Source organism: Dermacentor andersoni, chromosome 5 (genome assembly GCF_023375885.2).
Source record: "Dermacentor andersoni chromosome 5, qqDerAnde1_hic_scaffold, whole genome shotgun sequence".
In the NCBI taxonomy this organism is placed as follows: Eukaryota; Metazoa; Arthropoda; class Arachnida; order Ixodida; family Ixodidae; genus Dermacentor; species Dermacentor andersoni.
In genome coordinates this window covers 189,503,852-189,524,901 of record NC_092818.1, presented here as the reverse complement: position 1 = coordinate 189,524,901, position 21,050 = coordinate 189,503,852, and the positions used below count along the sequence as shown (strand labels likewise).

Genomic DNA, 21,050 nt, shown 5'->3' with positions numbered 1-21,050 from the left:
CCTTCATCGGCTGAAGCATGTTCTGTGAAGAATACTACACACAAGAGGACGGCAAGCCAACGAAGTTTGCCTTGCCATGTGACAAATGTAACAAGTTTGCCAGCTAACAAAACCATGACTGTCATGATAAGTGGTCAAAGTGAGAGGGTAGGTCGAAAACTATGCACAAGCTTTCATGTAACAGAAGAAGACTCGAAAAAAAGAAAACATGTCTCCAGTGTAAAACACTTGCAGACATTGATGGAGTATAGTACGGATTCTAAATGCGAATTGCATTTCTATGTGAGCACGTATTAAGCGCACTAACTAATTGGTTAAGTAACAGATCATTGGTCATTTATTTCACCTGTGGACTTGAAACCTTCCTTCTAGTCTTCTTTGTTGTCTTTTGGTACGTCGATATATGTATATGGCTTACCAAGTCCTGTACATGAAAAATGTAGCACAAAAAGTACCCTACCCTTTTTGTGGTTTAATAGACGCATATTATGATAAAAATATATTCTCACAAATCTCGTTTTGTTTACAATCAATGCCGATAACCTTTGATCTGAAGACACCCATACCATAAGGCAGTCAATGATTTCTTCACACGCATGCAGATGAAAAGCGGGGACTCGAAAGAATGTTTACCAGCTCAAGTACTATGGCATGTATTTATACGAGAAGGAGATGTTCTCTCCGGTCTTCTTTTGTAGCAGCGGACATTCCCTGCCTGAAAGCTAATGCCGGGCCGACGATGGAACCTGGCTTACTGCTCCAGGTGTTACCACTCGGCTTTCTCACTTTTAAACAGTAAGCCAAATGGCAAAATCCAATATTACCCGCAGATTCCTCGCAGTTGTTGCAGCCCTGAAGGTAACCGGACTGAGCGACGGTCAATGATACAGAGCTGATAATTTTCACTACGTCGGCGACATCAAGACTTGCTTTTCTCTTCTACTCTTAATCTATTCCTCCCCTTCCAGCAGTGCAAGGTAGGTAACTGGGTTCATTCCCGGTTAACCTCCATGCCTTTCATTTATCCTTGCCTCTCCCCATATGAAGCGCGAGATCAGAGGCGACCACAAGTGCCTGCAAAAATCACCGACTCGTTTCGAGGCTCCAGGGACCCGTCGATTTCAGCATCGTGACAGCCTAGGCTATGTTCCGTCAACCGGGGAACCTTCGTGAAAATTCGCCTCGCCTTTGACCGTCCCCAGTGGCCCCGAGTATTTTTTTTCAAGCACGGGTAGTAACTTACATGCATGCAGAGCAATGCCACTGACCAGTCGGGGGCGAACATGGCTGTGGGAAGCCCCTTCACGTCGTTTCCTGCCATTACCCTTAAGGCTGCCCTTGACTATATAGCGCGCGGCTGTGCGGCGTGTATAGCATTCGATGACTAATGAAACGACATTTGTTTTTGTATGTTCCTGTTTCTCTCAGTCTTTCTCCGGAGCTTCTTGAAGAATCTGTTGCAAAAGAATCACTTTGGCGGGGGAATTACTACCCCATCGGTTGTGCGCATCTATACGGCGCAGTTGCATTGCCATCTCGACAAACCGTGACATGACGCTTCTATTAGGCAGACATGAGGAGTCTCGCTCGCTTCGCTGTTTTCGTGGGAAGACTTGTTTTCAAACACTCGCATCGCCGCGCTCACGAGGTACGTATAGACCGATAGTGCTTTGTTTCCTTCGCCCGCTGCGATGTATGCGAGTGTGTGACGATGGCGAAATCGTTCATGTGACTCTCGGGGGGCATCGAGCCTTGCCTCTCTTATTTTCCTGCTGCGCGAAGATTTTATCGGGCCATAATAGTTAACGCGTGCGAGCAACAGATCCTTTAAAAATGTTACTCGCGGGTGCAAAGGTTAACACGTGCTTACCGACTATCACTTTGCTGTGCATTCACTCAACATTCCTCAGCGAAAAATTGCCGTCGACGCATGGCTGTTTTCAGGTCTTCGTAAGGTTTCTTGCACACTGCAGGAATGTTTGTCGATTTCGACTTTAGCTGAATTGCATTGGTATGTCAATTTTTAACTCAATCGACAGCAACGGCGCTGGTGGGGTTGACGGGCGCTTTAATGATGCGGATGATTTAGAGAACACGCACGTCCCCCAATAGCTCTGTTGACAAATTGGATCGAACATGATATCCTGATGACGCATTTCTTTGGCCACCTTTTCGCTCGAGGTTAGATGTTTCTATTCACCTAGTTCTCTGTCTTTCATTAGTGAGCCTTTAGATAAAGTTATGGCTTATCGCTACCGCCCCAGCCATCTGCCAGCTTTTTGCTCGTTTGCTAATCCGAGGTGCCTTGGTCAGGTGGATGCGTGTTTCGCGAATTAGTAGCTGCGTGCAAAACGAGCAGATAGCTGAGGCTCTAATTACTGCACGATCGATTTCTCTAAAACACCCTTTCAATTTACTGGCTACGTGGCGCTGAAATCATCAGGTGTCATCGTGCGTATGCGTACCCCAGGTCGCGGATTGCCACGTGACAGACACGTAAAGGGGGGGGGGGGGGGGCATAGGTTCGAGACAATGCACATGGCTGGTTGTCTGTGTACGCCTATTGTTAGTCGCGTGGCCCGTCATGCTTGCTGATAATTCAAGGCAGATATTTAGGGAGACCGCTCATCCCTTTCGACATCAATGGCTTCTTTTTACTGAATAGATGAGGACCCACGGAGATTATTATTATTATTATTATTATTGTTATTATTATTATTATTATTGTTGTTGTTGTTGTTGTTGTTTTGCACTGTACGCCTCCCTGGTACCAGCATCGGCGAGATCAACTGTTAATTTTCCAACATCAAGTTTCATCACCAAGTAATATGCGTACGCGTGGTCCCCTCCTACGTGTAGTCTCCCACGCCATATAAAATTGCGCTTAAGGGCAAGAAGATGGTTAAAGTAGTCCATAACTGAGCACTATTGGCTCGGATCTAGATCAGACGAGTAGTCTAACGGCCGCGCATATGGCGCCCTATAACGCACGCTTCGCGGTCTCCTGATGATGGACGGCGTTGGGGTCGAATTAAGGTCATTGTCTCTAGTTGAGCAGTGAGATTGGGGCGGGTCGCCGTGGACCACTTATGTGTGCTAGCTGACTCACCAATTGAACGCGCGTTCCCAGCAGCCGGTTCAGCCTCAGGGTCCCTAATGTCGTTAGTGGCGGGAGTCGGCCCGACAAAAGAGCGCCACGCGTCCGTCGGCCCACCGCTGTGCAGCCGCCCCGCACGTCTTCGGGTGGCCAGGCAGTGGCGGCTCCGCTTTTGTGCGCGCGCGTCGCCGGTATCCGTGCCTAAGCCCGAAGTGGCTGTTGTTGCCGTGGCGTGCTCGTCCCGCGAGTTGACTCTCCAGTCCCGTGATACCCTTTGGCGTCGTGTACTCGCCCGCCAAGGGTGTTTGCCCTTCTTACACGGCAGTGGCAATCTTCAAAGCCCCACCGAGCATCTGTTGAGTCCCGCCAGCCGGCGGGCCTATAGAGAAAGGGTGCGCGCAGTTCTGGCTGAGCTTATCCGGGGCAGAAGTGAAATGAAAACAGAAAACAAATTGCTAGAATAAAAATGTGCTAACAATTTTACCTGCCGGCATTGGTGAAGACGTTTGACAGCCCTGGCGCGTGGGCGCTGCCATGTTCGAACATGTGACCTCCATTGAGCGCCTTCTAGCCTCTGCTTCTCGAAAGCAGACGACGTGCTGAGTAAATGCAGAGACGCGTTGTTTTCGTGGGCTTTCTTGGTGAATTATTATTCGCCAGTGACGCAAAGCTTTCGAGCATAATCGCAAGCGGAACGTTAGTGCTGCTGATCACTTACACCGGCCCTTATTTTAGCTTCATGGGTGGTGAGAGAATACTCCAAGCCGGCGCGTGTGCGTACTCCCGCGAAGCGATACCCGATATACCGGTGTTAAAGCGTACGGAAGGGGCTAGGGAAACGGTCGGGCAGTACAGGCTGGTCTACGCGTCCGGTGGCCACAGACGTGGGTCGTGGCGGTTCCCATACAGGCAGGGTTTCTGCTGGTCGTCAGACTTTCACAGCTCTCGTGCACTTCCCTCAGCTGTACCGGGCTTACACAAAACGTACGTGAGGCTGCTTGGAGTACTGCTGGGGACTTACTACAGCGCTGAGCTTATGGTAGATTATTGAGTCGTACGTCAAAAATTTCACTATGTCGACATTTACTCCTTTATCCATTTAATGGCCACGTATAGAGGAGAGCACAGCCGACATGTAAATATAAAGCTGCCGAAGCTCTTATATTCGTGGTGGCATAGGAAGGCCAAATTCATTTGCCGTGTAGGGTAGGACACTGACAGAACTTAACTATTCATAGGCGGATGAAATGGTCCTATTGGTGTTGCGTCGTTGTGGTTCTTTTCTCTGCATTACGTACTGCTGCATACCGCTCAATATTAACATTGATCGACCGCCTCAGTCATACAGTTGTTGTTTGCAAAACACGTACTTCTTTATTGAGCTCGAATCGTAAGATCGGCAGTTGGCGCGGATCTCTGATGTACTTTGAGCAACGGGAGTGTTCTTTCTTTTCTTTTCTCTCTCTTCTTTTGCTGTGTTCCTCACTCTGACGATTGGGCTCGGCCAGCTTGTGAGCACCCCTCTCGGCAGCCATTGATAGACGCACCCCGTCTAAGCCTCTGGCCCCGAGGCGCCCAACTAAACCCAACGAAAAACGCGGCATTTGGCGTCATGCTTGGAGGCCCACTTGTGAGCTACTCTGGTCTTGCGATGAAGGCAGGGAGGGCAGCGGCCTCAAGTGCAGCTGCCGCCACGTTTAGGTCCGCGTATTGGGTTACGCACGCACCGCGAGCTTTCTAGGCGCGACCTTGGAGAGTGTTTTGCCCCGTATTCACTAGTGCGCGTGCATGCGCGAGGCGTAAACCATTTTTCGTTAACCAGACGTTCTTTTCACCTAACGCAATGCCCTCTAGCGTTGCAAAGTCTGGTGAGCACGCGCGCGGTTTCTTTACCGCTTCGGTTCTTCAAAACACGCCCAAGCGCCGCTACATCTTAAGCTCATGACATATGGTACGACCCCTTTGAAGGGTGACGCCTCTGACTGGTGGAATCTGCTGGAACTTGTTGAAAACGTTTTTGGTACGACACGACGTACGTCGTATAGCACATGGCATCGCATTGCAGTACAGTTATCTATGAATTTGCCCAAATCATTTAGTGGCGTATCGGTCTCTAAGAATATATTGCTATATCCGGCGCGTTTTTCAAACAGAAAAGGCAGCGAGAATGCGGGAACAAAGGTGGTGTCGATGCCCGCATGCCCATTTAGTACGCGCGTTGTAGTACGTTTTGAGCAGTTCCGATCTCATTCCGACGGCTTGTCGCTGGGTGATTGCGTTTTAAATACGAAGCGTGACTGTTTGTGTTTACAGAGCGTTCGCTCTGTGCCGGTCGCTGAAAGCAGTCTGCCACATATAACACTCCGCCGGCTTTTTTCCCTCTTCAGGCTCTCTCTCCCGCATGGCCTGTGTGTATTACGGGGGACGCACACTTGCTCGTCCTGAGATCCGGCTGTTGCACCGGCGTAGAGTAAGCGGCGTAGCTGTATATAACTTCCCATTGATCCTCGCCCCGCCATTTGGCTATGCCACACATGTATTTTAAACGACCTATATCTCGCGCGTGTTCGAATCTGTGTACGTGCAATAGTACGTGCCTGTCTCTGATGAGTCACAACTGGCTGCACGACGCTCTTTTCTAGCGGCTGCGGATAAAATTAATGTGGAAAGGCGGCAAAGCAAAAGCAAGTACTGTGTACGCACTCTCTCGCAGAGTCTCAGCCGTGAGGAAAATAATAATGCAACACTAAATTGAGAGAGAGATAGAGAGAGAGAGAGAGAGAGTCCCTGTAGCATGAGTCTCCCAGCTTACGGCGATATTGCAATCGCACAGACACACGCACCGGCACACGAAATAACGAAACAATAAATAAAACAGCAACGAACCTGCGGCGTGGCGACATCGCGAACAGGCAGCTGCGCAGAAGCTGTGCACTGCCGGTGAGCGCCAATCGCGTTCCGTCTGCCTGGCTGTCGCCGACGCCAGTTTTGCGGCAGGTGGTGCTCGAGCCCCGTGGCGGCGAGAAAGTGGATCGGCGTCCAGCGTGTGCACGTGAGATGAGTCCGCGCGGGCCGAGCGAAGTCGCTGGCACCGATGCGCCCTCGGCCGACCTCCCGTCGACGGCCGGCCATCGCTGCGATGGCGCGCGTACTCCCGCCGTCGTCGGCCGTCTCCTCCAGCAGCGTGCGGCGAAGGATCGTGGCTTTTTACTCCAGGCTCTTCCTGCGGAGTGAGTGCCGGTGGATGGCGGCGACGTTGTCGTGCGCGCTAATCCATTCCTTTCGGCTGTCTAACTCGTGGAGTGAACCACGTGCTTTGTTGGAATAGCACAAACACGCGGTGTGGGCGCGCGCTCTCGCGCAGCCGCGGTTTGCCGTTTCCGTTAACAATGAAGTTTCCATCGTGGGACGTATCGCCCCGCAAAATGCGAAAAGACTGGTGCAATTTGATTTAGGTGCATGTTGAAGAACCGCAGGTGGTCAAGATTGATCCGGAGCCTGCTACTGCGGCGTGTTTCATAATGAGATCATGGTTTTGGCACGTAAAACCCCAGAACTTGGCTTTTAATTACGTGTTATCGCAGCGGAGGGATAAGAACTGAGTTTGCGACAGGTAGTCTGGATGGAATTTTCGCAACTGCTATTTATCGGTAGTTCTGGTGCCGTGCACTGCAGGGGAAAGTTACAAATGTTGACAATAACTTGTACGGTATAGTACTGTGATCCACTGGCGCGGCTAAGTAGAAATGGCTGGAAGCAAGTGTAGGATAGTTCTTACGTCTGGTATTTAGGCTATAGGCACAACAAGCACGCGACAGCAGGCAATACACATGCTAAACTTGCGACTGAAGATTAATTTTCTTGGGTGGAACTCTGACAGTTTCATAATATGGTAAATTTTGGAATCAACACGGTATAGTTAGCGTCGGTTTTAGTAGAAAGTGCAAAATTAGAGAAAAGGCGCTTTTAGTCGAATACAGGAACCGCGTTTCCCGATGCCATATTTGTGTGTTATTAGGCGTCGCCTTTTTTCAGTTTAGCTACAAAATCATGACGCAGCGTACGTAGTTTGGCTTCTTAAAGTGCCATTTCATTCTATGGGATCGGTTTTGCAAGGTATGTTTAACACTAGGCCAGTGAGACAAGTTATTTACTTACAGTTTGGATATGCCTGCTTGCGGGTAACCTGTAGCGTATCGCGGAGTGTCCAGCTTGAATTCGATTTGTGCGAAAGCAAGGCATCGGTTCTTAAAGTGAGGCTTGGTTACAGTTGTCTATATATAGTTCGGTGTTATGTAATGTTGATATGTTCCTAACCAGTGGCTTTGGAAGGATCGTAGCCCTCCTTTCTCAAATTTCCTTCCTTTATTGCATTCTTCACATCGCCTATTTCTGTGGCGTTCGTTCTTCCTTCATTCGCTTCTAGGAAGTGTGTTTCCAAGAACACATGCCTAGAAGTCTTCTAGCAGCATGGCCTAGCCGCTCTTTCGTCTCCTTACTTTACCGCATCTCTTTGTCGTAGACGATGGTTCGTGAGCGCTTTTTTTTTTCTTTCCAAATCGTACCGTCACTGTTTGTCTTTCAGCTGCGGTCACCACGACGCTTGGCCATATGGAAGGATATGGCTGGAAGTGCGCTCCTGGGCATACTGAACGCGCCGAGACCTTTTTCCTTCCTCGCGCACTGCGGTAGCCGCAGCCGGGTGTTGAAAACGAAGGGCAGTCATTCTAGAAAGACAGCCAGCCTCTCTCTTCTCCTCCTCACGCTGGAACGCACGCACACAGCAACGTGGCGAGACGAGAAGGGCGCGTGGTTTCGTATAGCGCCACCGTGCCATGCAAGCGCACAAACGCGCGACTCCCGCGTCTGTGTTTCTTGTTTTAACCGGGCTCTGCGGGATTCTGGGAAAACGCGCAAGGAGCGAGCGAGAATTTCACGGAGCCAGAAGGAGGGCAAAACGGTTCCTGCAGGCGCTTTCGAAACCACGGTGGCTGGGGTGCTGTAGGGAGCGCTTGCTCGTGGAAGGCAGCATGCGTGCATGTGTGTGCCGCACGAATGAGCAGAGCCCGCGCTGAACAGCTGCGACCTCTCTTCGCCGAGCGGGTGTGAGGGAGAGTGGTTGTGCCGAGAAGACGAGGCACTTGGCGTATCGCGCCCCGTCCCCCCCTTTTGCGAACCTGCGCTTTCTGCGCATAACTGTGCGCTCGAGTCGAAATGGCATGTGACCGCGAATACGGCGAAGCTTGTGTACGTTTGTGTGTGCGTGCGTGCATGCGTGCAGGGGAAGTGTCGTGACGGCAGCGTGGGAGTAAAACCCACGGAGCGAGCTTTTGCTTTAGGGTTTGGGCTGAACTACTGAATGACGGGCTTTGCTTAGTATATCGAGCGGCTCTCTATTTTCCATCAGATACTGCTTCCCTAGAGTTCACGACTCTGATGTTTTGCGGTAATTTAGGGCACCTCTGCGGCCGCTTGTGACTGAGCTCGCAAAACTGCATTAGCCGGGAACGTGACGCGAAGAGGATTGAATCTATTGCGAATGACCATGTTCACCTGTGTCATACAGTAACGCGCACCGTAGCGACACCGCGTTCACCGCGTTAAGTATCTCTAGCGCCTCTTCGGCGTCGCCGATGTTTACCGTTAAACTAGACAAAACCACGGGTTGCAGTAGTGGCCTTTCTTCACGATAATTTACTGTTAGCAGGAAGCGTACTGTTTACTCTGTAAGATTTCGTAGTCAGCGGGCGACGCTTACCGCCATGTATGCTCTCCATCGTACACGTCATCGCATGAGCTTTATAGATCCAAAATACTGATCCTCGCCCCCCTCCCCCTCCCGTCGCTTTAACAAATCCGTAATTAAATAAGTATAAAAAAAGGAGGAAGGCCGCACACTATCGTGACCACAGCTTTCCCACCGTGTCCACCTATTGCTCTGTTTGGACATGTCCGGTGTTTCGACACGCTCCACACTTTCGACGGCCATGGGAGTAATGGCGTGTCTTGCCACCGTTCTGCCAGATAAAAAAAAATATACATCTTTATAATGCACAAGGAAAGCCAGTTTGACGGTGAGTTGTTAGTCGGGCCCTTCGACCCCAGCTCTCTCTGCTGTTTTTCTTCTTGTTCTGTATTATTTCGTCGTAGCAGGAAAAAGACACAAGCACTTCGATTTTCTTTGCGGGGATTGAGTTCTCCGCCTTTATTCACGCTGTCCTCATCCCCTTACCCTCACCGCCTTCTCTTTAAATACGGCGTGGTTTTAAAAGGCCACGAAAAGCGGGCAGAAGGGGGCGCAGGTAATACCGTTTCGTCTCGCGCAGAAAAGAAGTCACCCTCTAAATCCCGAGCGATGAAAGGGAAGAGTTATGGAAGCGAAGTCAACTTCTCACGTTTCGCCCTGTGTCCACCGTAAAGCGCGCGCTGACCAGGCGAGTGATTGTCAAGCGTAAGCCCGGTCGGGGCACACGGCTGTCTGTGCGTCATGACAAAAGGTACGGTGATGTAATCGCTGAGCGCAGCCAGAAGAAAGCGGCTCGAGTGGCTGCTGTCGCGTCCCTGTTCCGATATCTTTTCTACTATATCGAGAGGCACGGGTCCGAAGGGGTGCCCTCCAACGGAGAAACAAAAGAAATAAAACGAGGGTGGCCTCGGCAGATGTCGCGGAAAAAGTTGCGGAAAGTTTCTTTCCGATCCGCTTTGCGCCCAAGCGTGAGACTGGGCTCGTTCTTTGACCGCTTTGATGTCACGTGCATGCGCACGCTTTTAGAGTGGAAGAGAGCGAGAAACCGGGACACGGTTTTCGCACGGTTCATGTACATTATATATATATAGCATCCAGCGGTGTTACGAAAGTGGACGCTTTCGTAGATTTCTGTACGACCTTAGTTTACGTTTGACCGAAAGCCTCAGGCAGAGCCAATAAATAAAGCGGCAGATAGCTGACGTTTGCGCTTGGACACGCACGAGATCTGAGCGCTTCGACGCGTTTGATCATGCGAAGTGGCTGAAGACGAAACACGATTAAAATTAGGCTCATAGTCTAATGATGGACTGAACATTGTTCGTGTAACACTTTTTGAGCCGGTATGACAAAACAGGTATGATTCGATTGTTTGTCTCATTGGAGTCGTCTATTGATTACGATAGTTACCGAGCGCTGCAGTGACATTTCTATACAAGGATTCATAATTGACACTGTTCCGAGTGACCACATTAGGTCTCATTTAACGCGGCTTATTTGAGGCGAATCACCGTACTATATACGATTCGGTGTACCTCATTAAAATGCGATCACTCGACTCGCCGTTCTACACAACCGTGCCGGCATGCCGTCGACCGCGTCGGCCATGTCTTCTGCGGCCAGAAGACTGCCGCAGTGTGGAGGGCCATGCGGCAGGTGCGCGGCGTATGAAGCCAAGCTGAACACACCACTCGCGGCGCGCTCAGAAGCATCAGATGATGCACGAACTGTCTTTACGCCGTGTCCCCTCCCCGCTTGGCCCCTGGCGGCGAGAGGAGCAGCCAGGCACAGCGGTGGTGCAGGAGCGAAGGTTCCTCGCCGAGCCGCACGCTTGCCAGGTGGCCCTAGCGAAACATGTGCGGCGCGCCGTGCGGGGATGCCCCTGCATCCACCGACCCACCATACTCACGCACACGCAGTTTTTCGTCCGAGTTTTCGGAGACGAAACCGACCAAGCATAATGCGTGGCCTCTCTCAAGGGCATCAAGTGTTGTTCGCTGGAAGCTACGCAATGGTCCGAAGCGCGTCTGGTCGTTGTTCTCCTGGTTACTGGATATAGCTGAGCCGGTCCCGGTTGGCCCGATAATATCCCCTGCTGCACAAGAGCTGTTTTTGAGACGCTGCTGTCAGCACTAAGACACTTAAGAAGCACGACGGCGATTCCATGCTGCAGAAAGACCATTTGTGCCTGCGGAGTTTCGCTAACTCGCATTAGGTACTTCATTACTGGCGAAACTGTTCAAGCATTTATACACGAACGCTATACAGATGAAAAGGGAGGGCTGCGCGAGAACGACGTCTCTGTACTGAGACACTTGCGCCTTCCATTTTGGTATGTGCGATACTTGTCGACGGCCACGCTTTCCGTGCATCGCCAGTCATATGGCCGGGAGACCCGAGAGGAAACCTACATGGTGTATCATACCATGTCAACGTTCTGGAATGAATTAGTCGATGTGTAAAGTTCCCATTCTCCTCGCGGACGACCTTTCCTGTGCACGCGTAGACATTAGCATTTGCTTAAAACTGGATGGCTTCACGGCTGCCTTAAAGGTTTCATAACACGGCTAGGTCGAAAGGAATCAATCAGGGGGAGCTCTGACGCCCTGGTTTTCGCTTTGTTTCTTTACCTGCGCCGCTTCAGTACCCTCGTTATGTGCGCCACTGCTAGCTGCGCTCTGAATCAAACGTTTGAGTTTCGTACACTGTGGGGTCACATCTGGTGTAACCCTGCACAGTCGGGCCTCCGCCTGGTGGACGAAGCCCTACTAGTTGGAACCCATGGGCCCGCCTGCGGTGCTTTTCGCAGACACTCGCTTCAGCGTGTCATCCGCGAGGCTTCACTGGGAGCCCCCATGAGCTCTCACACGAGAGTCGGTCTCGATGTGTGGTCAAGTGACTCCGATGCCACTTGTACTCCCACTGCTCGGATCATTCTGCTGTGCGGCAAGGGAGCTGGCACAGGGCTCCATTACGGAAGCCGCATGCATTCATTGGTTGACGCTGAGAGCTCCACGGGTCGCGGCAAAATGCAATAAAACTAAAGGTAGTCGCTAAGTGCACGCGGGACTGAATGTGAAGTATTATGGTGACAGCACAATCGCTGATAATTTCAGAGTTGTAGCTTTTTTATTTTTTTTACGCAAGTACACTGTTCGAGCTTTCGCTCAGCAACTTGTGTAAGCGGGATGACGCATCGTCCCGTGCGGTTTCGGCTCCCGTTGCGGCGTGATTCCCGCGTAATAATGCGTGTCGCGCGTTTAAACCTTTGTTATGGTCTCCACGGGCCTCTTATACTTTATACTTCTTTCGGAAGCAGTAGAGTGGTGTTGCGGAGTCCTCATTTCTATATGATGACACCGCAAGAGCGTGCATAAGAGATTATCGCTTGTATTCTTTGAGGTTTTCAAGGTTAATCACGCATGAAGAAATATGTATTCTGAAGCGTGTGTGCGTGCGCCCGCGCGCTTGTGTGCGTGTGTACGTATGTGCGTGAGTAATCTGTGGTATGCAAATATATAATAAGCACAGTGACTGAGACCATGGTCGCCATCACCCTCCGCTTTATTTATGATTCCTAGGTCGTGCTGCATTCTAAACAACTCCGGGTTGCAAGATGGGGGCAGTACAGGGTGCGGTGGACGGCGACGCGGCGTGCTGGCGTCTGTATCTCGTGCTGCAGACCGGTTTCTCCTCTCCATTTCGTCAACTCGACCTGGTGGCTTCGTTTCAGGGTCGTTATTCTCCGCACCGTCGACAGCAGGCCACGAGATTCTGGAAGGGGGATGAGGAAGAGAGGGCGGCTGTAGACAAGATGCGCGAATTGCAAATCAGTCTGCGCGCAGACGTGCTAGCTCTACGGCCGTGTGCAGGTTGTGCCGATGTATCGCTATTCCCGGTCATAAATAAATGGTCCACATGCCGACAGGCGTCGTCGTAGCCGTCACGTCGGCGCCTTGTCGCCGCCATCTCCCCCCCCTACCCTGCCTGGGTTCGCAGCAGCTCATCCCTGACGCGTTGGCTGACACGGCCGCCCGAAAAAATCTTGCATCGGCATCGCTCAGCGCTGCTATTCTGTATGTTCGTCTGCTCTCTTCTCTTTGAACGTCTCTTGCTGGATGTCACTTGATGCAGTGCCTGGTCTGATGGCGTGATTCACTCTGCAAGCACGCCTGAAACCTTATCGTCGTCAAACCTGTTCGATTCAACTTTCTTGCTTGCAGGTTAGATTTGGCTTTTATCCTTTTTTTTTCCCTGCAATTTGTCAACTGCCAGGAGTATCAACGTGCAATATTGAAATATCGCGTTCTTCTGCTTCTTTCCCATACTCTTAGAGTGTGGTGAATATGTTAGCACACTTGAAAGAGTCCCGACTTGAGAGAAAAAAACAAAACTGAAGGTGTGTTTCTTGCAAATGTGTACTTTAAAGCATTGTTACTGCACAGACTATTTGCGAAGAAATTTTTCATTCCGAATAATGTTTCGTATGAACAAATTTTAACTGGCATAGCTGCTGAACGAAAACAGCTGAACTTGGCGGCCTGTGGCCGACCTTAGAGCACCTGTTGGCTGGGTCTAAGTGGCTCCGCTTATATTCATTTTCTTTATACTGGTGTAATATAGAGATACTTTGTAGCTGGAAATGGAACGTAGGAAGGAATAGTATCGTGTACTTTACGTGCAGACGTCGAGACGTAGGCAAAATCATATATGTGGGAGGTGGTAGTCAGGCTTAGATAAATATCGAAATTTGCATGAAGTACATATAGAAGTATTTACGGCCTTCATTGGCATCCCTATACAAAAGCACGTTACTACGTCAGTGGCATAGTGCTGAAAATTCTGTAATGTTCTCACGCTGAAACGTTCTCACGGCACTAAACTTTGTCGTTGTTCAGCATCTAATTTATCGAGGCCTTCATCCAGCTCATTTCTTGCCATAGGAATATACTGCGCCCCTAATTGCTGCACTTCTCTTCAGCAATGTTACGAATTACTGTGCTTCTCTTTTCTACAACCTAAACACTGGCGAATCTGTTAGGAGGAGCGCCTAAGATAGGCGTTGTCAAACTTCAATGAACGCGGTGTACAACTATAAAATTTCCGTGATGACGCGTTACTGCACGCAACAACGTGTAGCAAGGGCACAACAACCAATCAAAGAAGCAATCAGCTTCACATGCTTGAAGCAGGTCTCGACATTCGTGTCCTTGGACCAATGCGTCGTAATAGCGGCTGGCGCTTCTTGCCTGATCAGCGTGTTCGACGCCGGAGAAGACTCTTCGTTTCTCTCGCATGTTTCGCGCTAGAAGTATTGTGGCCTCCACGGTCTCTGCAGTGAACCTGTGGATGCACAAAAAACGAAAACACAGAAAAGTGGGTGAACACACAAGGGCATCGCGTGCAGGGCGCGATTGCCACCTTCCATCGCGCACTCTCTCTTCCGGTGGTGGCGACTGAGAAAACGATCACAAGCCGTTTCTTACGGTGTGCGTATGTGTGGACCACGGCCTGGGCGAACGATTTCTTTATTTTTTTCGCCAGTGTTTTGCTTGAAACAGACCCACTCGCGACTTCCGCAGGAAGTGAGGGCAACCCCATAGGAGAGAGAGCGAGAAACCGAGGAGAGAGAAAGAAAGCAAATAAAAACTCCAGTCGCGGGGCGCGTATCCACGAGCTACTCGCAGCAGATCCATTCACATCGTTCGTGCGTCTACTGAGCCTCCCCCCATTTTTCCTTTATATTTATCTATTCCACGCCAGTTGTAGGCTCTTGCTTGCTCGGCGCCACCACAGCCAGTGTCTGTCTGCTACCAAGGGAGAATACGGCAGAATAGCTCCGAGCCACGGTGCCCTTACTTCGACAGCGACGTTGTGGAGAGGGGGCATGGGAGGAGAACGTATGGCTTAGCTGAGCCTGTGGCCTGTCGCGTGCGCGAACGCATAAAGCCAGAGCGTAACGTGAGGCAGAGGGGGACGATGGTGAGGAGATACGGGGAGCGAGGTTGAGGCTTTGGTCGGGCGCATTGAGGATGCGAGATGTGCGGAGGAGGAGAGAGTGCGTATGCCAGCTAGGGAGGGGGGGGGGGCGGTGTAGAGGGGCGGGTGAGGGAGAGAAAATCTGCGGAGATCTGGTGCGGCCGTCGCCGTTCGTTTTTCACCTGTGCAGCTTTTTTCCCATGGCCTGTGACCCACTCCTCCGGCTTCCCACGGTTCCTCGCCGTGAAGGAACTCCGTGGCGACGCTCTCCTCGACACAACTGCGGCACAGCTTGCCGGCATCCGAGCGTGCGCGCCAGCGAGCGAGAGCGCTCCTCTCTTTGCATGTCGACCAAAGCGAAAACAAGAACCGACGCTGGCGTACGGAGGAAGAGCCGAGAAGGAAAACAAAAATTCTGATGTGGCCCGAGGTGGTGCTCGCTCCCTCACCTCTCGCCTTCTTCAGCTGGCGCCTCTCTCTTGGCGGCGTCTTGGTAGTAGCAATACTACGTCTCCCGCCGTCCTAGCAGACTTTCTTTTCTTTTTTCTTCTTTTCACCGTCGTCTTCCTCCAGGCGATTCATGAATGAAAGCGTAGAGTAGTAGTAGTGTGACGTGGCGGCGCCCGCTTGTGCATCCAGCGCGGAGCGTAAGATGCGTGAATGAAACTGGTTTTCATGCCGGAGCTTTCGCTCTCTCTCTCTTCTTTCCTTCGTATGCTTCGTGTTCCTTCCTTTCGTTTTTTCCCGCTTCTTGCGCTTCCTTCCTCGCCGTTCTGTGCGTAGAACGGGAACTTGTTTGGCCTCCTTGCGGACGTCTACGCTCCTCTGGTGCGGCGCCGCAGGCTGTCGTTCGACATGTGCTTGCGTCTTTTATTGTTTTTTACCTTTTCGTTGCGTCAGTGTACACGCGATCGTGCTTTATTATTTTTCTTTTCATCACCATCTCTCACTCTGGATTGCACTTTATGGAGCTTGCATACGCGTGTGTGCGTTTGTATTCGTTATATGTTTATCTGCTATACCCTATCCGGCGCTGCCGGCGTGTCCCGCGACAAGAGCATAACATCGGTTCCTTCTTTGCTTGAAGCTTCGCGGACCGGATGGCGGCGGCAGAAGTGATGCGGCCGTGTGCAAATAAGCAACACATTGGGAAGCCGAGGCAAGATCAGCGCAAAACAATGCGCGCTTTTGTAGCAGCCCAGCTTCCGCAAGCTTGCCTTCTTTCTTTCTCTTTCTTTTCGTGTTTCTCCAATATTCTATCCGCTGCAGGGAGAGCTCCTACTCTTAGCAACCACTCTATTTAAGCAAAGAGCGGTGAGAAGGCCAGTATGTCTCCTCTAGGCTATCTGGGATTTGCCACCTGCCTGGGTAGGTTTTACATCATGTCCTATTCATGTGAGAATTCCTGCTCAGGAGTTTTGTCGAGTAGTGTTTCGTCGTTCATGTGGCCACAGTATGGCAGCCAAGCTTAAATAAAGGTACGCCCACGTGGGCTATCAGAGTTTCCATAGAGTTTCTGACTATAACACCTAGAGGGAAATCTGGCGCCACCGTCTATGGGAGTTTCTTAAGGGGCGCCGTTCCGTCTTGGGAATGACGGTATATGTGTCTGCGAGGCTTGTGTTGGCTGGTGTTTTAAGAGGCTTAGTCTAGAACGTGGATATGGCTACACAAATAACTCGTTATTAAAGTAAAATCTTCATAAAATCTTCCCATTCACGTATATTACATCTTTATTCACCTACAATGCATGACCAAGCGAAGGAAAGCAAGAACAGACGACAAACTGTTCCAAAGCGAGCACGAATCTTGTCGTCTGTCCTCCAACTTTACCGGCGCGCTGGTACTTTTTACGTATCATATCATTGTAAATGCAATAACAAGTTCTCATAGTTGAACAAAACCTGTTTTCGTGTAATAATAAAGCTAAAACAGCTTTTTAAGCGCTGTTTTAATAGAAAATTAATCATTGTGACAGACGAAATGGTGCTTGCCTGGCTCTGCCAGGCAAGCACCAGAACGATGCCAATCTGAAGTCACAATATACCAGCATTCCCATGCTTACCACAGTGCAGCAGCGCCAGATTTCCTTCTAGGTAATATAGTGAGAAACTCTATGGTTGCACCAGCTTTCCTCGCAGCCACCGCCCGACGTGGTACCCACATCTGGCTTCCGCGGCGGCGTCCTTGCTCCTGCCAGTGTCTCTCGCACAGACGGCGTCTGTCACTCGCTACTGCCTGCCGCACCGCGCTAGCTCGTTCTGTCCTACTAAAAGCGTGCAACGTTGTGTGGCTTGCAGCCGACGCCATACATACGGGGACCGAGCTCGAAAACTAATTTGCAGTTCGCCACTACGGGCACCAAAATGGAGGCTAAAAAGAAAAGAAAAAAAAGAAAGAAATTTGAGCTATATTAATACATTAGCCTGCTACGACACCAAGAAAGCTGCTCTTACCGTAAGGAGAGTCTTAATAGCCTAAAAAACTGCAAGAACGAAGGACTGGTGGCAACGCCGCCTTGAATTTCTCGCGCCAGCTCGCTGTGACGTCATGGATTTTGACGGCGTCTGCTCGGGCTTAGTGACCTTTTGATCGGTAGATATGGCCTACATTGTATTCTAAAAGGTCCAAGAAATAAACATGGCAAGCTTCCAAAACTTTTACTTAAAGAGCAACTGCGGCGTTTTTTAAACAATATTAGGATATTGTAATTTTCAAATGGCATGGACAGTCCTGTCACCGGCAGGGTGCTTCAGTTTGCTTAGAAATTCATCAATAATTTTAAATAAGCAATAGACGACATACCGAAACCGAGACGGGTAGCTGCTTCGTGTAACGTCACGATGAGTGAATGACGTCAGATCCTACACTACTCTAATGTAAACACGAAGAACGCGTGCTAACCACGCAGTAAACTTGGCGCTGGTGCCAAAGAAGCGAAGCCGATGATGTCTGCTGACGACACAGGGAGCTTTTACAGAGTTTCCGACAGCGGCGATTTAAGCGACAATTTCAGCGACAGTGGCGGTGTAATCTCTGACGTCGCAAACACTGTGTGGCCAGTAGAAAGTCATGAGTCGTGAACGCAACCAATCTTTAAAATTGATTTACAGGAAAACTGAATGAGTTGCAGCCATATGGTCTGGCACAGATAATCAGAGTGCAAAAGATATATTCAAAATTTTATTAAGGTCAGTGGACATCGAAAAATCGCCGGGGTTGCCCTTTAGCCACAACGGTCCAAATACAGAACGTATATTTTATGACGTCACACTTGCGCGCTGAGTTTTCGGCGCGAAATTCTGCAGTGAAAGATTTATTTTCTGTTCTAATAATGATCATATAATTGCGAAGTTAACAAAATGTAGTTTTGAAATAATTTATCGGCATGAACTAATAATGTAGTGTTTCCCTCTAGTGGTCCCTTTAACCAACGCGATTTGCCGCTATTGTGATGCTGGTTGCACACGAACCCCGAACCAGGGATGATTATCTGACTGCAACTCTATATGTATCGCAACGCTGCATGACTTTAATGGGGTGGAGCGTAGGGACTGGGGGATACGCACTAGGCGGTGAAGGGCTCGGCCTTGTGACGCTGCCTCCTGCTTCAACCCGCGCCACCCGCTGTTGCTGCAGGGGACACACACGCCGCGCGCCACGTACGGGCGCCATATGTTGTTTTTCGCCGTTTCTCTTCGACCGCTGAGCCTGACACGCACCGGCTACGGTGGAATTTCGGGACGCGGAGGGAGGGCGGGAAGAGGTCTACGGGCCGGCCCATTGCGGCAGCGCCTCGTGTGTGGCTCTCTCTGGCGCGGCAGCTTCGCATCGCGGCAAAGCGCAGGAGGCGCCAAACGGAGGGGACGTCCGGCGCTTTACGGCGGCCGCTTCCACTGCTCTTGTATGGTGCTTGCGTCTCGTAAGAAACTTTTCAAAACATGACAGTCGATATCTGAAGAACTACGCACAGATGCATGAAGAGATTCCGTTTTAAAACGCCATCGCTGTAATGTTTTATTTCACGTCGCCGTAGTTCCGACAGCTGTGCAAGTCAAGTGTCAAGGTGTTCAGCATTGTGGTTAAGCTGACAGCAGCACCGGCTGGGGTTTCTGCAGATTTTTCCTTGGGTTCGCAGTGGATTCACATCTGTGCCCTTTGCTGGATTGTAGTTTTCCCCTTCTGAAGTGGCGCACAGGGATTAAGAGGTATTTTGCTCTTATCACACGCAGTGATGAAGGTTGAAAGGGACACTACACTGAGAGGACTGCGCACTCACCAGCCGAATGATCAGTATTAATTAGACGTTGTCTGTAGCTTTGCGTTACGAATTAAGCTGCACTCTAAGCTCGTTGGATAGAAGTTGCTCTGTTGTCCTGAGACGACTTGGAACCGACCGAGATGTAGGGAAGTCAACAGAGAAGCGGCATTCGTATGTAAAGTCGCCAAGAGATTCACCTTCACCAAACTGGTATATTTCCCTTTCTCTTTTGGCGTTGGTACACTAATACACTAGTATCTAGTACACTGACAGCTTGTACTAGCTTTTAGTGAAGCTACAAGTCATCATACAAGCCAAGTTTCCGCTTGCGATTGTCTTCCTGAAATACGACGCACGTAGACCGTCTCGGTGATCAGTCCAGGTTGAAGACTGCTTAAAGTGGCTAAAGGTTAAGGTTAAAGTGGCTCGCTTGCAATTTGTAAGCGACGGATCTTATGACGAGTCTTCAACGATGCACCTCGTAGAATGAAGAACTAAGATTGGTGGCGAGTCACTCCTGTGGCGTGTTGAGCTCCGTGAACTGAGAGGTTTCGTTCTCTCCGTCAGCGCTCCAGTCTCCCTGGTGTGCGGAACGCCCAAATGAGAGGGCGCCGCAGCACCGAGGTCAGGGCACGCTTGACTTTCTTTCTTCTTGGAGGAGGAGGAGGGGTGGGGGGGGGTAGGAGAGTGTTGCTCTGCCGTGGCCGCCGCCGTGCTGCGCTCGCAGCTGCCTCAAAGAGGGGTTAGCTCGTGACAGAGGCGGTGTTCTTACTCGCAGACATAGCCAAGTTCCTGCAGGTGCAGGTATACGTAAGTCCGCTCTGAAGATTCTGATCTGCACGTAAGCAGATGCGCTCGATCACTGTTCTCGGTAGTTATAAACAAAACACAATGTACGCTCTTGATGGGAATCAAAGTTCCATTAGCGCCGTGCAACAACCTTGTTTTCGGGTGCTGCACATATACTTCCAGTCCTTTGAAAACTGCTAGTCGAGTATGGCGTAGAGCCGGACTATTTACAGTCATGTCAAGGCAGCGCAGTGGGTAGTGCAACGACACTGGTGTTCTTTATAAGACATCTATACTAGGTTTCTTGTGATACAGAAACCGTAGCTCAAGGCGCCTGAAAACTAGAAGCAAATTAAGTGACGCGAATCTCCATTCGTCCATATTGGTATACATGATTTTTTATGCCTCTGCACGTATTCCCGCCTCCCTTGCCTGCGGCTTGAAAATTGCAAGGTCATATATACTGACGTCGCTCATTGACGCCAGCCGAGTGTTGTTGCTCTCGAGGAGTCATCTGGTCCGGGGAGTCGTGTAAGCAACCCCAAACACGAACAGAGCTGAGGCAAGCGAGCAACAACGATGCATGTACGCATGCTCGCATGTGTTGTTAAAACGAGCGAGGCACCAGCTGCCCCCCACGCGCTGTTCCAGCAACCTAGAAAAGGCAGGTGGCATCCCCTCCCGATCCTCCCCTCTTCGGACGCCTGTTGTCGCTAGCGTTTGCGTGCATTTGCAGGTGTTGCAACGGCATGGGACTGTTCATAATGGGGGAGGGGGGGAGACAACGCAATGAAAGAAAGGGAGTGTAACTGGTGCCAGAGGAGAGGGGGCTGGGCAGGACAGACGCCACAGCGTCGCGCTGCCGTGGCTTTAGCTATATATGCTATACTCTTGCGCGGTGTTCCAAGCGTGTCTGATTGGCCGATTTCGGCCACGTGAGCTGAATGTCTTTACGCGCGTGCACACACACGTCGTTACCAAGGTCCCCGACAGCAGGCTGGCTAGACCCAGGCCGACTGCTAGGGGCCAGTCCCCGACCGACGGCTTGCGTCGTCATCTAGCAGCTGTCGCCGAAGCGTTCTCCGAGGACGAAATGCGATTTGATGCGCGACCAGCTTCAGCTTCTGTCTGTTGAGGGCGAGCGAGCGAAAATGAGATCGACCGGTCGGAAAGGAATG

The 21,050-nt window shown here is 50.7% G+C and overlaps 1 protein-coding gene and 1 long non-coding RNA gene across 4 annotated transcripts in view; one reads left to right on the top strand and one right to left on the bottom strand.

Annotated features, from left to right (window-relative positions):
* Positions 1-21,050, top strand: part of LOC126532314 (protein C-ets-1-like) — a 195,769-nt gene that overhangs the window by 126,027 nt on the left and 48,692 nt on the right. The gene's annotated exons all lie outside the window — the stretch shown is intronic.
* The window catches only part of LOC140218637 (uncharacterized), a 41,179-nt gene continuing 32,518 nt past the window's right edge, over positions 12,390-21,050 (bottom strand). The window contains exons 2-3 of the long non-coding RNA XR_011894857.1: positions 14,093-14,186; positions 12,390-12,617 (exon numbers count right to left, since the gene is read on the bottom strand). This is a non-coding gene — a long non-coding RNA (uncharacterized lncRNA). The remainder of the gene's footprint in view (positions 12,618-14,092; positions 14,187-21,050) is intronic.